The sequence below is a fragment of the Pinus tabuliformis genome, chromosome 1_2 (genome assembly GCF_031772625.1).
Source record: "Pinus tabuliformis cultivar Carrire ecotype Pingquan chromosome 1_2, CPIR1, whole genome shotgun sequence".
NCBI lineage: Eukaryota > Viridiplantae > Streptophyta > Pinopsida > Pinales > Pinaceae > Pinus > Pinus tabuliformis.
In genome coordinates, this window is record NC_142298.1 from 1,216,514,063 (window position 1) to 1,216,530,912 (window position 16,850).

Below are 16,850 nucleotides of genomic sequence, written 5' to 3' on the forward strand. Positions count from 1 at the left end.
ATTATATCATTGTTGTGTTTTGATATTCTATGGCTGAATTATGTTGTTGATATATATGTTAAGTTTCAGCAAATCCAAATAAACTTAAAACATATAAACAAAAGAAAATAGATACACCTCTTTCAAGCTAAAATCCCGCATAATGTTAAGTTCAAGCAAGGTTTTCTTTTATTTAAATCTAAATGTTTACTTCTATTATTTCTTTAGGCAGGGCCTGCAGAGGGCCATGTAGCTTTTGGATTTCATCATGTCTTTAGAGGTGACATATCCAGTAAATTCCCTATAGTCTATCTCTGTATTAGAAATAAGAAGTTCTCACGTTTTCATATCTAAACTTGGAGTATTTTCGCACTCATTTACATCAATGAGAATGGATACCTTGCACCCTTTTTCAAGTACCTTCCATTTTCAGATCAAATCATTGCGCTGAGGCTCTGCATCACTCCCTATTCGTCTACAAATTCACGAACTAGAAATCATACATCTCTATCGACTCTCTTAGAGAGATATTTCTCTGCAATCTCTACTTTCCAGCAAGGACTAGGCAATCCCTTCATGGGGATTCAAATTGCTACCAATTGCAGCTTTTGGCATCTCTGCTCAGTGCTGGATCTGCCCGACGTTAGTCCTCTTAGTTTTTGCACTGCCTCCAGTAGCTTTTGTCTGCCTCTATGTTAGTACTCCCGAACTATCCCTGCCCGTATGTTGTAGAATGATCACCTAGTTCAAATTTCTCAACTTCCTAGCCCCAGAAATAGAATTTTGTATCAATTCATTCTCTCCACGTGTGTTTCCAAATGAACCCCACGTCTTCTTATAATTTTCTGGTTGAGACTTCAACGACCGAGATTGATTCTTTAATCAATGTCTAAGATTAAAACTTGACTTGATCCTTCTTCTAGATCATTCTCACCCATATTTTGATTAATAGCCATTAATACTTAAATTTTTCTATGTTTAGACTTTGGAACCCGATTAAAAATATTAATTATTTTGATAAAATACAATCCGGGTTGAATTTTACCAAATTGTTTATGGGTTCTTTAGAACTTATGTAACTTAGCCTCTCCACCAATTTTCATGCCTAGCGCACATCCGATGCTACCAAAAACTAATTGACATGAGCGCCTACATATATGTAATGGAAGTATCCATGATAGTATAAACTCTCTATGTTGCAATTGACAGATTTTTCTGAAATGAAGTTAGCATTGATATCTCTATGAAGTGGTGAAATGATAAGTATGCATAACAAATTTGGTAATATATCTTGTGGAAGCATCAAGATTCGCATACTAAAGTAACTTACCCTGTAAATTCCTACCAAATTTGACAGATAGAAAAACTATTCCACACAAATTGCTAGTGGAAATCCATTATTGTGATAAAATTATCCGACTTCTTGTGCCCACTAATTCTTACAAGTATCTGACTATGCGCGTCTACATCGTCACTTTAATTAAGTTCCATCTAGTCATGTCTTGTTACTAGTTAATGAAATGGCGCTGCATATAATGCCAACATATTTCTTAATTACAATTGGTGTATCAATACTGAAAATATGGACATCATCTCTACACTAAAAAAGCAATCCCACCATCTGAGAGATTGAAATATGCTTTATAGCAATACCATGGAACAATGTTATAGTTTACTAATAATATTTGGTCAAATAAACTATAAGTTATATTCACATGACATTATATTTTAATTAATTTATTATTAAAAATATTTTAAATTTTTACCATCCAGTTAAAGCAGTTAATTGGTCTAAATTCATAATAAAATATTATTTTAACTAAATTTTAACTTTATTTCAAATTATTATTAATATTAACTATAAAATAATAATATGTTTTATAATATAATAAGTTAAAATTTCAAATTATTATTAATATTAACTATAAAAATAATAATATGTTTTATAATAGATATGGAGAATTAATTCGAATTCATTGTACAAGTGTAAGTCGCGCTTGCTGACAATTGAGCTCAATACTTCCATGGATTGGATTTAGTCTATCGTGGTGAATTCAATGAAAGAATTGGGAAAAGGATAGGACAATGAATGGTTACGCTTGCTTGTTGGTGGCAGGTGTTTGGTGGGCCAGCCCCAAAAACGGGAGGAAGGGTGATCTTATTCTTTCTCTACCGAGTCCACACAACATATTCATGAGGCAGAGGGATGGAGTCGATTTTTTGGTAGGTTTTTTTAGTTTAACTTTGTGGTAGGAATTTATTGAAATTATAAGTTTGATGAGAAATCCTTATACAATCAAAGTATTTTACAGAATTTTCACATTGGTGAATCCATATATACTGAAAAACCAATTTAAATAACACAAATCAAAATTTCACTTCAAAATTTTCTACATAATTTTAACACAGAAAAGTCCAAAAATTCTACTTAAAAACAAGTGCATTAAAAAAAATAAAAAATAAAACATATACAATTTTTTTAATGTTTTGCATATATACATTTCATGAAACGATTCTGAAGTCCTTTTATATAATAGTTATTGAAATAATATTATAAAACGACCATAACCAATCTTGAAATAAATATGAACCATTGATATATGCTATAAATATTCCAAAATAATTTGTATAAACCTATTTCAAAATATCCCTACGAAAGATCCCTAAAGTACTTGGATGGATTCAACACCATAAATTATCTATAAAGTAGTTGGATTGTGCAGAGTTCATAACCTAAACATGTGATTCTAACAAATCTCTCACAATAAAATGAACTTAAAAATCTTAAAAAACTTATTTCAAATAAATTAGAACATAATTATATTAACTAAAATTTAAAAAATCAAAATCTATCAAGATTATAAACTAACAAATATTCAAAAGACTTCATGATGCAACATTAATTACCAAAACCTACCTGTAATCGTGAATTGCTTATAAAATAAATTGTATTAAAACTAACTCAACCAACCAGCATTAAGAAGTGACACCACCGAAAGGATTTTTTTTTGGAGTCGTGGATTCTTCTTCGTATCTATTAACGGATAGTGGATTTTTTTTTTGGGGAGTGACGTTACTTATATAAGGGGATGTTTTTGATAGTTTGGTGCTTATTTCATGGATATGATATGGGAATTTTTATTTTTTTAATATTAAATATTAAATAAAATGTTTAAAAATTTATTGTTATGAGAAAATATTTATTTTGTGGAATAATTAATATTTGGATTATTTATTTATTTATTTAATATTAAATTTTAATTAAAATGTATAAAAATTTATTGTTATGAGAAATATTTTTTTGGAAATAATTAATATTTGGATTATTATGGTTATAATTTATGAGTTCAATTTATTTTATTATGCTTTATTGTTTATATATTTTATTAAATTTAAACATGTAATTTTTAGTCATATTTAATTTAAATAATAATTGAGATGAAAAATATAAATCAAATCAAATTAAATATAATAAATTAATATTTAGATTTGCGCACAAAGGAGTTTTTATATACTATATTATAACGGAGTTTATTTAATATAGCTATTGTAGTTTTATACTTATTAGAATTTTTTATGCTTTCTAATTAGAACTGAGTGATATTTTTGGGTCAAATCTTGATTTTTGTTTTTTAAACTAGGTTCTTGATTTCATATATTGATTCAACACACTATAAGATTCCTAGACCACTTGGATTGTGGAGAATTCATAACCCAAATATGTTATTCCAACAAATATCTCTCCAAAAAATAAGTCCAAGATTCTTGGAAAAACATTACTAGATGAAAAGACATAGCTGCGGGGACTAAGGTTCAAGGGATCATTCCATCACACTCGTAAACTAAGAAATATTCTAAGGACTTGATTATCGATACCCACACATGATCCATTTAATAAATATGTTCCATTAAGTGATATAAATTGTATTGAATCTAATTCAACTAGCTAGTCTTAAGAAGGGACATCGAGACCTACACATGATCCATTTCATAAGTATGTTCCATTAAATGATAGAAATAGCATTGAAACTAACTCAACTAGCCAGCCTTAAGAAGGGGCACCTCCAAAGGATATTTTTGGGCAGTCGAGGTGTTTGCGACTTGATTCTTCCTTCAATTAATGAATCATGGATACTGGGTATGGGGGTTCATTGATTCTTCTTTTTGATGTGATGTTCCCTATATTAGGAATATATGTTCTTTTTTTTCAATAGGTTTTGTTATTTATGTTATCGTTATCGGAGTTTTGTTTCTCTAATATAAAAATAATTTATCGTTTCATACGTTTACTTTCTTTTGGCATAACTTGCAACATTCATACTCTTATCACTATGATTTATGGGTTTATGCCATTCCATTAGGTAGTCATGGGTTAGATATTTCTAGGAATTTGAATATGTAACTTGTACTCAAATTTATTTTACATTTTTACATGTTTACCAATTGAATTTTTCTAAAAAATACTATTGATATGGAAATTATGAAAATAGAAATCAAATTAATTAATATGTTTTAATCAATTTAATAAATAAATATTAAGAATTAAGAATTATTATGATTTGTTTAGTAAATATATTTTATTATGGGGAGGTAGGAGTGGTCAGTGTAATTTGTCACCCCAAGGAATAAATAGAGACACAATGCGTCTAGGGATTAGGAAGAGAAACTAATAATCGAGCATAGCTTCTTGCTTTATGGAACAGATTGGAAGTCACATTTGAAAAATGGATTACTCAATTGGAAGTCTTCGAGGGATCCATAATTGTAATTCAAATATTCCTCAAAGTTAGAGAGGCTCCAAAAATTGATCTGGCTTCAATGACTCAAAAATAGGATGAAAGCTCAGAAATATGAAAAGGTTGAATTTTATCATATCAAAAGGCACCATAACCAAGTTGGAGATTTACTAGATAAAAAAGGTGCAACCATTAAACAAGGTGTGTTAATAACGAATGATGGTTCTCCAAATATAATACATATTCCATGAATGAAAATTGTATGTTGATATGAGATATAATATCTCGATCCATAGATATTTGGATATTGAATAAAATTTAATTAAATTTTGTCAAGACATTAATTGTCTGCATGAATACTAACTACTTGAGAGTCTAGATATGGTAGCTTGCAATCTTGTGGTATTATAATGGAGTTCACTCTAGTTGTGCCATCAATGAGGAAGGCCCCATCCTTTTTTCGAGGTGGAGGATTTGGCTACTCTTTTATATATATTGTGTTACCACAAAGGTAGCTCTCATGCAACAAGACTTGAATGCCTTAATTTGGTTTGAGTCTGTGCACAACCGAGGTGACTTAGTGATGCCCAATATTGTCAAAAAATTACAAAACCAGGAAGAAGGAGTTGAATGAGAGTGGAGTGTTCGAGGTAGATGTGGTCGAGGAAAGATGGTTTATAAATAAAGATTGTTGGTCGTTGAAATATCATTAACACAGTGAAATTACGGAAATTATGCAAGATGGAGAGCTCAACTCAGTTGCAAAGTCAGGTAAACCCGAAGGTTCACCTAGAGTTGAGTCTTTCATTTTTGGCATCCCTCATATCTATGTAGGGTCACAAATTTTCCATAGAGGCTTACTCTCATTTCACATTAGTTTCTCAACAACTTGATTCATTGAAGCCTAGTGTATACTTCTTTCAGATGATTGTGGACAGGCTGGCTTTCAATGTCGAAGACACTGTCACATCTCACTATCAAAACAACAATTTTGGGCATTGATTTAAAATGGATCCTGAAACTCTCTAAGTCTTCATGAACTCTCTATAATTTATGCCAAAGATTAAAAATCTTGTGAAGATCAGGCTTATTAGAGGAATCCTCGTGACAGTTGCTAACTGCGATCAACACGGATCAACGAGGGTCGTCGATCAAGCGCACAGAGCGGTGGACCATGGTAATGCGCACTGTTGCGAATTAGCAAAGTTAGTGATGGTTTGAGTCAACGGGGGAGGAATATGATATGCGATTAGTGACAATCACATATCGCATGGAAAACCCCTGGAAGAAGGAGAGCCACATGCGCCCAAACCAGAAAAATCATGAAATGCAGCATAAAGTGTTTCAGTTCCATTCGAGGTGAGATTCCACAGAAACCGGCAGGATATAGGAAGGGCTTCGAGTGGTAAGCGGTTTAGATTGAGTCCCACCCGATGCCACATAGCGAGGGACACACATCCGGTAGAAGAGAGAGAAAATCGTTCACATCGGACGGGTAAATGTCAAGAAAGTTATCCACCTGATATGTGCAATGATTGTAGGATCTGGAGGGTCTATATCAATGGCAGAGATGTGACCCGATGGATGACCGGATTTGAAAAAGATATAAATCAAATTGTGCGGGATTTTGAATTCTAGCGTGGACGATGAGTTGGCAGAGATTCGTGTTTCACGAGAATTCTTGGAGTAAATGGAAATAATGGCCATTTCAAATGATCGAGTGTTTCCAGTGAACTTGACACACTGATCTGTTAAAGGAATAGGTGGCCACCTCCATATAAGGCGTTATGCAATTACGGTAACTGCCGAAAGAAGAGAGTCAAACGGATATAGGTAGGGAACCAGAAGGTCGAGAAGCAAAAACAAACAGGCAGGAAGCATATTGGCATTAAAGCCACAGATTGATAGAGAGTTGATGAGAGAGCAGCCCAGGAAGCAGTAAGCAGACCTGGAAGCAGAAAAACAAGAGCCGAGCTGACCTAAATAAGCAAAGGCAGCAAGTGAACCAGGGTTAAGAAAGAGACAGAGAGAGTCAGAGAGTCTGGGTACTCTAGAGAAAACTTGAGAGGATCAAGCGAACTCCTCTACATTGCCTGTCAGGTATTGAGTCTCAGATTAGACTCATACCATTATAATCAAGAGAGTAGGAGAGTTTGTGTACTCCAGAGAGTATTTATACTCTAAAGAGACTTGGGGGATCCAAGTATAGTCCTACTAATTGTATCTATTGTGTGAGACTCAAATTGAGCTCACTGTAATAGGCAGAGCCACCGGAGGTTGGAGGCAGAGCGGCAAAGCCAGAGAGCTCTAACAGACTTACAAAGAGCCACGAGGCTGTAGTGAAGTTGCAACACAATAGGAGGTCGAATGATCGAGCTGTAGCTGGTTGTCTGAGGTGTGTCGAAGATAGGAAAAGGAGTCCCAGAGACAAATACAGAATTCTGAGGGAGTCAAAGAAGCCAGAAGCTCGAGAAGCTCAGAGCACTGACTGAAGGAGTCAAGTCCAGAGAAGCCTAGACCTATCTGCAGAACAAGGGAAAATAGGGGTAAGATGGCATTCTAAGCCCATTGGTTCAGTTGTAAACCAATGGAGTTAAGTGTAGCACTTGTAAAATAATTGAAGCCATAATCCCAGAGAGCCTAATCGAGTTGATTAGAGCTCAAGGAGACGTAGCCCAAGAAATCAGGGTGAACTCCATATTATATTATTCTCTTATGGGTTTGTTGAATTGTTGCTTTATTTAGTGTTATTTTTGTTTCACATCAGCATAAGCAAATGAACATAGGCACTCAACAGTCAAAAACAAATACAAGCATACACCTATATTTTCAAGCATTTCTTAATTCCGCATTGGTTAATCATTAAGACTTGGGAAAATTTAAAGCTTTGGAAGTGGGAGAGGTTCTTTGTAAGTTTTACATGTTTAACAATTGAAATTTTCTAAAAAATACTATTGATATGGAAATTATGAAAATATAAATCAAATTAATTAATATGTTTTAATCAATTTAATAAATAAATATTAAGAATTAAGAATTATTATGATTTGTTTAGTAAATATATTTTATTATGGCGACGTAGGAGCGGTCAGTGTAATTTGTCACCCCGAGGAATAAATAGAGACACAATTCGCCCGAGGATTAGGAAGATAAACTAATAATCGCACATAGCTTCTTGTTTTATGGCACATATTGGAAGTCACATTTGCAAAATGGATTACTCAATTGGAAGTCTTCGAAGGATCCATAATTGTAATTCAAATATTCCTCAAAGTTAGAGAGGCTCCAAAAATTGATCTGCCTTCAATGACTCAAAAACAGGATGAAAGCTCAGAAATATGAAAAGGTCGAATTTTATCATATCAAAAGGCACCATAACCAAGTTGGAGATTTACTAGATAAAAAAGGTGCAACCATTAAACAAGGTGTTTTAACAATGAATGATGGTTCTCCAAATATAATACATATCCCATGAATGAAAATTGTATGTTGATATGAGATATAATATCCCGATCCATACATATTTGGATATTGAATAAAATTTAATTAAATTTTGTCAAGACATTAATTGTCTGCATGAAGACTAACTACTTGAGAGTCTAGATATGGCAGCTTGCAATCTTGTGGTATTATAATGGAGTTCACTCTAGTTGTGCCATCAATGAGGAAGGCCCCATCCTTTTTTCGAGGTGGAGGATTTGGCTACTCTTTTATATATATTGTGTTACCAAAAAGGTAGCTCTCATGCAACAAGACTTGAATGCCTTAATTTGGTTTGAGTCTGTGCACAACCGAGGTGACTTAGTGATGGCCAATATTGTCAAAAAATTACAAAACCAGGAAGATGGAGTTGAATGAGAGTGGAGTGTTGGAGGTAGATGTGGTTGAGGAAAGATGGTTTAGAAATAAAGATTGTTGGTCCTTGAAACATCATTAACACAATGCAATTATGGAAATTATGCAGGATGGAGTGCTCAACTCAGTTGCAAAGTCGGGTAAACCCAAAGGTTCACCTAGAGTTGAATCTTTCATTTTTGGCATCCCTCATATATATGTAGGGTGACAAATTTTCCATAGAGGCTTTCTATCATTTCACATTAGTTTCTCAACAACTTGATTCATTGAAGCCTAGTGTATACTTCTTGCAGATGATTGTGGATAGGCTGGCTTTCAACGTCGAAGACACTGTCACTTCTGTAGAAATTTTGAATAATTTAACACATATTCAACAGAGATTATCCTGATCATACAATTTAAGTGGAACATGTATAATACATAATATCCTCTACGTTGATCAAGAATATAGCAGCATCAATAACAATAAAACATCAAGAGCATTCACACATTAACACAGTATGTATCACGGGGAAAGCATCTCGCTAAAAACCCCACACTATCTGTATATTAATGATTGAGTCATGTAACATTACACAGCATAATACTTCTCACAAGTATCTCCACCTGTTACACACAATACAGCTCAGATTTGATCTCCAAATCTCTCCCGCTGCTTGCCTGCCTCCGCTGCTCAAACCTGCTCTGAAAACTGATGAGAATTGCTTCCCAAACTCGATTTTACACTGCAAAATAGTCACCCACAGTTTGTTGGACGTGAGCAAAGACCTATAATGTCATGAAGATACGTAAGCAAACTCATTGGCATACTCAATCCTTTGATTGTGCAAGATCTGGTGCACAAGTATAGTCACAACTGATAGCAATCTGATTCTCTACCACTTGTCCCTGTTGAACTGAACATGCACTGACATGCAACTGAGTTAACTGATGTATTCTTTAGTTGTATTATGAGTTAATAATTAGTTTAACAACTCATCATTAGTCTATCTGCAGTTAGACTAACTACAACCAGTTTAACTAAGTCAAACTGAACACAACTCCATCAACTGTACCTCCAGTCCACTAAACTCAACTCACTTGAGTTCTAACTGAAGTCATGCATGCACCAACTCAACTGACTCATAAGAAAAACGAATTTCCTTCTGACAGCTGCATGTGCCACTTCCGTAGCTCAAACTGAAGTGCTCCAAGAGAATAAGATTAAGTTTATAGTCCAAATATTATTGTGAGATAATAATATTTGACTTTTCTATTTTTGACAGCCAGTCTAAAAATAGACTTGATCACTCACACTGTGATCACTCACACTTTCATCAAAAATAGAAGTCCATCTATTTTTCCAACTTGATCAATCATCCATAAACATAGACATGATCCATATGTCTAAAAATAGACATAGTCTAAAAATAGACTTGCGCCAAAAATAGCCTGCGGGCCCACTTAGTGAAGGCGACTCTTTTCACTAAGCTCCATCATCTTGTTGCAATCTCAACAACTTCTCACTATCAAAACAACAATGTTGGGCAATGATCCAAAATGGATCCTGAAACTCTCTAAGTCTTCATGAACTCTCTATAGTTTATGCCAATGATTAAAAATCTTGTGAAGATCAGGATTATCAGAGGAATCCTCATGACAGTTGCTAACTGCGATCAGCGCGGATCAACGAGGGTCGTCGATCAAGCGCATAGAGTGGTGGACCATGGTAATGCGCACTGTTGCGAATTAGCAAATTCAGTAATGATTTGAGTCAACGGGGGAGGAATCTGATATGTGATTAGTGACAATCACATATTGCATGGAAAACCCCTTGAAGAAGGAGAGCCGCATACGCCTAGAGCAGAAAAATTATGAAATGCAGCAGAAAGTGTTTTGGTTCCATCCGAGGCGGGATTCCATAGAAAACAACAGGATATCGGAAGGGCTTTGAGTGGTCAGCGGTTTAGACTAAGTCCCGCTCGATGCCACACAGCGAGTGACACACATCCGGTAGAAGAGAGAGAAAACCGCTCACATCGGACGGGTAAATGTCGAGCAAGTTAAATGCCTGATATGTGCAATGATTGTAGGATCTGGAGGGTCCAGATCAATAGCAGAGATGCGACTCGATGGATGACCAGATTTGACAAAGTTATAAGACAAATTGTGCGGGATTTTGAAGTCTGGTGTGGACGATGAGTTGGCAGGGATTCGTGTTTGACGAGCATTCTTGGAGTAAATGGAAATAACGGTTGTTTCAAACGATCGAGTGTTTCTAGTGAACCTGACACACTCATCTGTTAAAGGAATAGGTGGCCACCTCCATATAAGGCGTTATGCAATTACTGTAACTGTCGAAAGAAGAGATTCAAATGGACAGAGGTAGGGAACCAGAAGGCTGAGAAGCAGAAACAAACAGTTAGGAAGCATATTGGCTTTAAAGCCATAGATTGATAGAGAGTTGATTAGAGAGCATCCCAGGAAGCAATAAGCAGACCTGGAAGCAGAAAAACAAGAGCCGAGCTGACCTGAAGAAGCAAAGGCAGCAAGTGAACCAGGGTTAAGACAGAGACAGAGAGAGTTAGAGAGTCTCGTTACTCTACAGAAAACTTGAGAGGATCAAGCGAACTCCTCTACATTACCTCTCAGGTATTGAGTCTTAGATTAGACTCATACCATTATAATCAAGAGAGTAGGAGAGTCTGTGTACTTTGGAGAGTCTGTGTACTCCAGAGAGACTTGGGGGATCCAAGTATAGTCCTACTGATTGTATCTATTATGTGAGACTCAAATTGAGCTCACTGTAATAGGCAGAGCCACTAGAGGTTGGAGGCTGAGTTGCAAAGCCAGAGAGCTCTAATAGACTTACAAAGAGCCACGAGGCTGTAGTGAAGTTGCAACACAATAGGGGGTCGAATGATCAAGCTGTAGCTAGTTGTCTGAGGTGCGTCGAAGATAGGAGAAGGAGTCCCAGAGACAAATATAGAATTTTGAGGGAGTCAAAGAAGCCAGAAGCTCGAGAAGCTTAGAGCACTGACTGAAGGAGTCAAGTCCAGAGAAGCCTAGACCTATCTGTAGAACAAGGGCAAACAGGGGTAAGATGGCATTCTAAGCCCATTGGGTCAGCTGTAAACTAATGGAGTTAAGTGTATCACTTGTAAAATAATTGAAGCCATAATCCTAGAGAGCCTAATCGAGTTGATTAGAGCTCAAGGAGATGTAGCCCAAGAAATCAGGGTGAAATCCATATTATATTGTTGTCTTATGGGTTTGTTGGATTGCTGCTTTATTTACTGTTATTTGTGTTTCACATCAGCATAAGAAAATGACCATAAGCACTCAACAATCAAAAACAAATACAAGCATACACCTATATTTTCAAGAATTTCTTAATTCCGCATTGGTTAATCATTAAGACTTCGGAAAATTTAAAGCTTTGGAAGTGGGAGAGGTTCTTGTAAGTTAGACAAGAAGCCTAAGAGCCCCATTTTCAGAACAGGTGGTATCAGTGCTTAATATTGATTAACCCCACCTTCAAAGAAGTTTTTATCAAAATTCTTGATTGACAGGGAAAGGGTTGCTTGTTTGAAAGGTGTTTGGATAGTCAATGATTGATTGCATCATTGATTGTATGCTTGGTTGCAGAATGACTATTGTTCAAGTTTGCAGAGGTGAAGGGAAAGTTGTTGATAGCTCAGTCGAGGAAGGACAAGAAGGAAGAAGGGATGGAGGCATTCTTCTATCCCAAAGGGCCTCAGGGAAAACCTTGAAGCACAAAAGGTTGTTGCAAGAGGTTACTGAATAATCTCTTAAATAATCTTGTTTGAAGTTTTTTTGTGCATTTTGAAAATGACATCTTCTGCAAGTGAGTTCTCAAACTCTTCTTGCTCCCCAAGTTCCTTTGATTGAGACATGAAGCAAGACTTCTCCACCATGATGGATATGGTGAGAGAAATGTATGAGGATGGAATGAAGAGTAGCATACTTAGAGAGCAGTTGAATTCCATGGAGGAAGAGAAGCAGATACTTTTTGGCAAATTGCAGGAAATGGAGAGGCAACTTCATATTGAAAATATGAACTTGAAAAGGATGCATGAGTTGGATTCACAACTCTTTGTTGCCAAAGAAGCCTTGGCTAAGTATCAGCTTGAAGAAGAGGTAAACCATTCTTATTTATCTTCAAATTCTTCTAAGAATGCTTATATTGGTTCTTTTGAAAAAATATCGGAGGCATAGGTTCCAAGAAAATGTCCAAGATGGGCTACGAAGGAAAAGGATTGGGCAAACAAGCACAAGGTATTGTTGAGCCAATAATGGTTGAGGAAAGGCCTAAGTATTTGGGTCTTGGCTATCGACACTATTATGGAGAGAGTTCCAAAGCTGCCATGAAGGCCATTGAAATAGTTCAAAAAAGGAATTTCATGGCAGGTCCTCTACCTCAGAAGTGTGAGGATTGTATTCAGGAGGAATGCAATAGCTTGAAACATCATTCACAGGATGCAGGTGTTTAGAAGCACACACTTGAACTAGAGAGTTGTGGCAACTCTGATAGCCTTGAAGAAAGTGATGGTATTCCAAAGGGAGCCACTTCATTTGCTTCACCTCCTCATGAAGGCAATAAAGGTGAAAGAGGCAGGTATAAGTCTGGTTCTAAACATATTCCTTTTGATTTTGTGAAGCATGGAAAAAAATTTGCATGTTCCTTTTGTGGTTTGGATAACCATTATGTTTCTAGATGTTGGAAGAGAATGGCCACATACAAGAAAGTTTTGAAGGAAAAGAAGCAAGCAGTCAAAGGTCCATAGGACAAGGCAAATCATGTTGTCAAAAGGATGCACATGTGTTGCACTTACTGCCATAAGCAAGGGCATCTTGCTGAAAGGTGTTGGACTTTGAATCTAGCACTGCTTCCACCAAAGCTAAAGGAGAAGGTGGGAAAAGAAAATGGTAGGGATGGAAATAAAGATTCGATGATTGATGTGTTTCAGGATGATTCACATATTGATTCTGATATGCAAACAAAGGAGGGAGCTTTGAAATGGATTGGTAAGAAATGGTTAGAATTCTTATCCAATTAAGACTGCATGTCTATTGATGCATCTGTTTGCATTCCTTTGTGGAATAAATGCAAGTTGTAGGATCTAACCAAAATGGTAAATGGAAAGAATTTGAGTAGGAAACTCACTTTATTGCTGCAACAATATGTTCATTTCAGCTTCGAAAGTACAGTGTACTAAAGCGAAAGTTGAAAGATGGAATGCATGCATGAGCATGAGATGCATGTGATGTTGGCTTCGGAGAAGTTAACTTGGTCTCCAAAACAGAGATAATGATGAAATGTTTCATCTTTTGGAAAGAGTCCTAAAGGTATTTTTCCTATGTGCTTGACTTGAAGAGTCATTTGTTGTAAAGGCATGTTTTATTGGCTTGTTATCTAGTCATTCATTTGAATGCAAATATAAGACATGGAAGGGTTCACAAGATGTGAAATATGTTTCTTTGTTGAAGTAGGAGTTGGTCCATCCAGTTGTTGTCTTTATGCCTGCTATTGTTAACATTTGTTGTTGCCAGCTTTTCAAACATGTAAAAATGAAAGTTTTATGGAGCAGATGTACTTCACATTCATTTGAGCCACCTTGGATCAAGGATCAAGGCAAATAAGTTCAAACTACCTTCTGTAAACTTCATAGTAGAAGTTCTGCATGAAGTCAAGGAGGAAAATAGTTCTTCTCGAGATGACCAACCCATTCAAGAAGGGAAGTGGTCAGAGATTTCGGTTCAAAGGCACTATGCAAAGGCAAGTGTAGGGAGGCTGAAAGAAGAGGGTGTTGTTACTCTCATTTACTACTCAGATCAGTATATCAGTCTTTTGGTGGACCAAAATTTCTTTTACTGGGAAGGTGTGATCCAAAATGGATCCTAAAACTCTCTAAGTCTTCATGAACTCTCTATAATTTATGCCAAAGATTAAAAATCTTATGAAGATCAAGCTTATCAGAGGAATCCTCATGACAGTTTCTAACTACGATCAGCGTGGATCAATGAGGGTTGTCGATCAAGCGTACAGAGCAGCGGACCATGGTAATGTGCGTTGTCGTAAATTAGAAAAGTCAAAAACGGTTTGAGTAAATTAGGGAGGAATCTAATATTCGATTAGTGACAATCACATATCATAGGGAAAACCCCTTGAAGAAGGAGAGCCATGTTGAGCTAATTTATGTTCCTAAACTAACACAATTATTTACTATCAATCCGGGTTGTTTATTCTTGGAGGCAAATTCACTATTTGTGAAGATCAAATATAACCAAACTTTGAAAGATAAATGATTAAAAACTAAGAGAAAATATATCTTAAAATTCTTGATTCAATTAGCTTAAAAGAGGAAACATTGAAAGAGTTCTTGAACTCAAGAAGTCTACTTCCACCTCAGTTATTACTTAATGAATTAGAGATGATAACCAGAAACTCAAGATGCATAAATAATACATGAAAAAGGCTCTTAACTTAAGAAACACTTAAAGTTTTCCAACATAACTTATTCATCTTAAGATATAAATCTAAATAGAAACAAACTATTTGCATGTAAACAAAAGAGACTAATTCTAATTCACCATTTCATAGAGAGAATTCCCAACTTGAACACTTGTTTCCCAACTCAATTAGATGATGAATCAACCATTAACAAATGAAATCAATCACTATTCATAACCATGATGCAATCTGAAATAATACTTTGAAAAACTAAAGCTACCATCAACCAGATTTGCATTGAAATAAAACTAGTTTAACTTGGAAGTGTACTTAGCTTGGAGTGGGGGCCCTCCACCCTTGCCTTGCACCCTTATGAAGATGATATCAGAAGCTTTATATCATCCAAACATCCATGTATTGATAAAAAAAATGAGAGTAACACAAGTCTCCAACTTAAGTCTTCAAACCAAAAATATTACAGCATAAAACTATCATATGTCAATTGTGTTGAGCCATCAAAGTGTGGCTCTTAAATAAGGAGTTCATGAAACCAACTGATCTAAAATCACTCTAACAAACATATCTACTCTAATCCACCTATCCAAGTCGAATCCACCTCCCTCATCCCAATAAATATGACTAATATCTTGGAATCCCAAAACAACCCTATTTAGATGGGATTTATGGATGACTAGTCATGATTGACTGGCTCCAAAAAGGCATAATAAAGCTCGATCTGTTGGAACCAAGCATAGGTGGCTTGGTCCTAGTTCCCAAGCTTTCCATTCATGCATCCCATTCGTGCTGAAGTGGCCTGCATCCATATCAACCATGAAGTGATTACGGGAATTTTTGATATTGCCAAAATTGCACTTAAAATCAAACATTTATAAAAACTTTAGAAATTGACAAATTAAAGCTAAATACCTGATTAGACATCAAATATTCATTAAAATGAAATGGATGAAGTTAAAATGAAGGATAAATGGATAGTTAGGTAAGTTTCTCAAAGCAAAATGAGATCAAAACTGAGGCCCAACATCTCTCCCATGCTTATGATCAAGCATGTCCCCATGCTTGCTTGCTCCTCTTGGACCTTCTGCCCTCTGAAGTGGATGCTGTACCTGTAGCTGTTTCCCTGTTCACACAATCAAATTCTGATTCCTGCCCTGCCTTTAACATTGCTGCTTTAACCTTTTGTTTTTCATATTTAGCTTTCCACATGTTTTTATCCTTTAACCATTGGAATGCCTGTTTGGAAAGCAATTCATTTCTCCTTTTCAACCTGCTTATTTCTTCTTGTAATTTTTCATTTGTTTTCATTAGTTTTGCATTGTCCTTTTTCTGTGCCTTGTTCTCTGATTTTAATTCCTTTTCCACAATTTTGCTTATTTCTATCTGATCTGTTAAGTCTTGGATTTTGGCCAAATGAATTTCCTTTTCAAAATCCTGAGTGGTTTTCATTAATGATTCTCCTGCATCATTATATATGGAATCCATTTCAAGGGGTTCTTGTGCTATATCCTGTTCTTCTGGTTTTCTAGGAGAATAAGCTTCTACTTCTTTCTCAAGATCAATAGAAGTTCTATTCCTATGAAGAGACATAAAAGATGTTTCAGTCTCATGCATGGCCATATTTCTAGCTCTTGTTCTTGGATATAGGGGAGAATTCATCATGCTTCTACTTTCCTGTTCTACATTTTCCTGTATATCAATAAGTTGTTCTGTAAAATGATTTTTATGCATGAATTCTTTCCATTCTAGGCCCTTTGATTTCACCTGGTATTCCACTAAGATTTTAATTAGCCCCTGATGATAGATCTGTG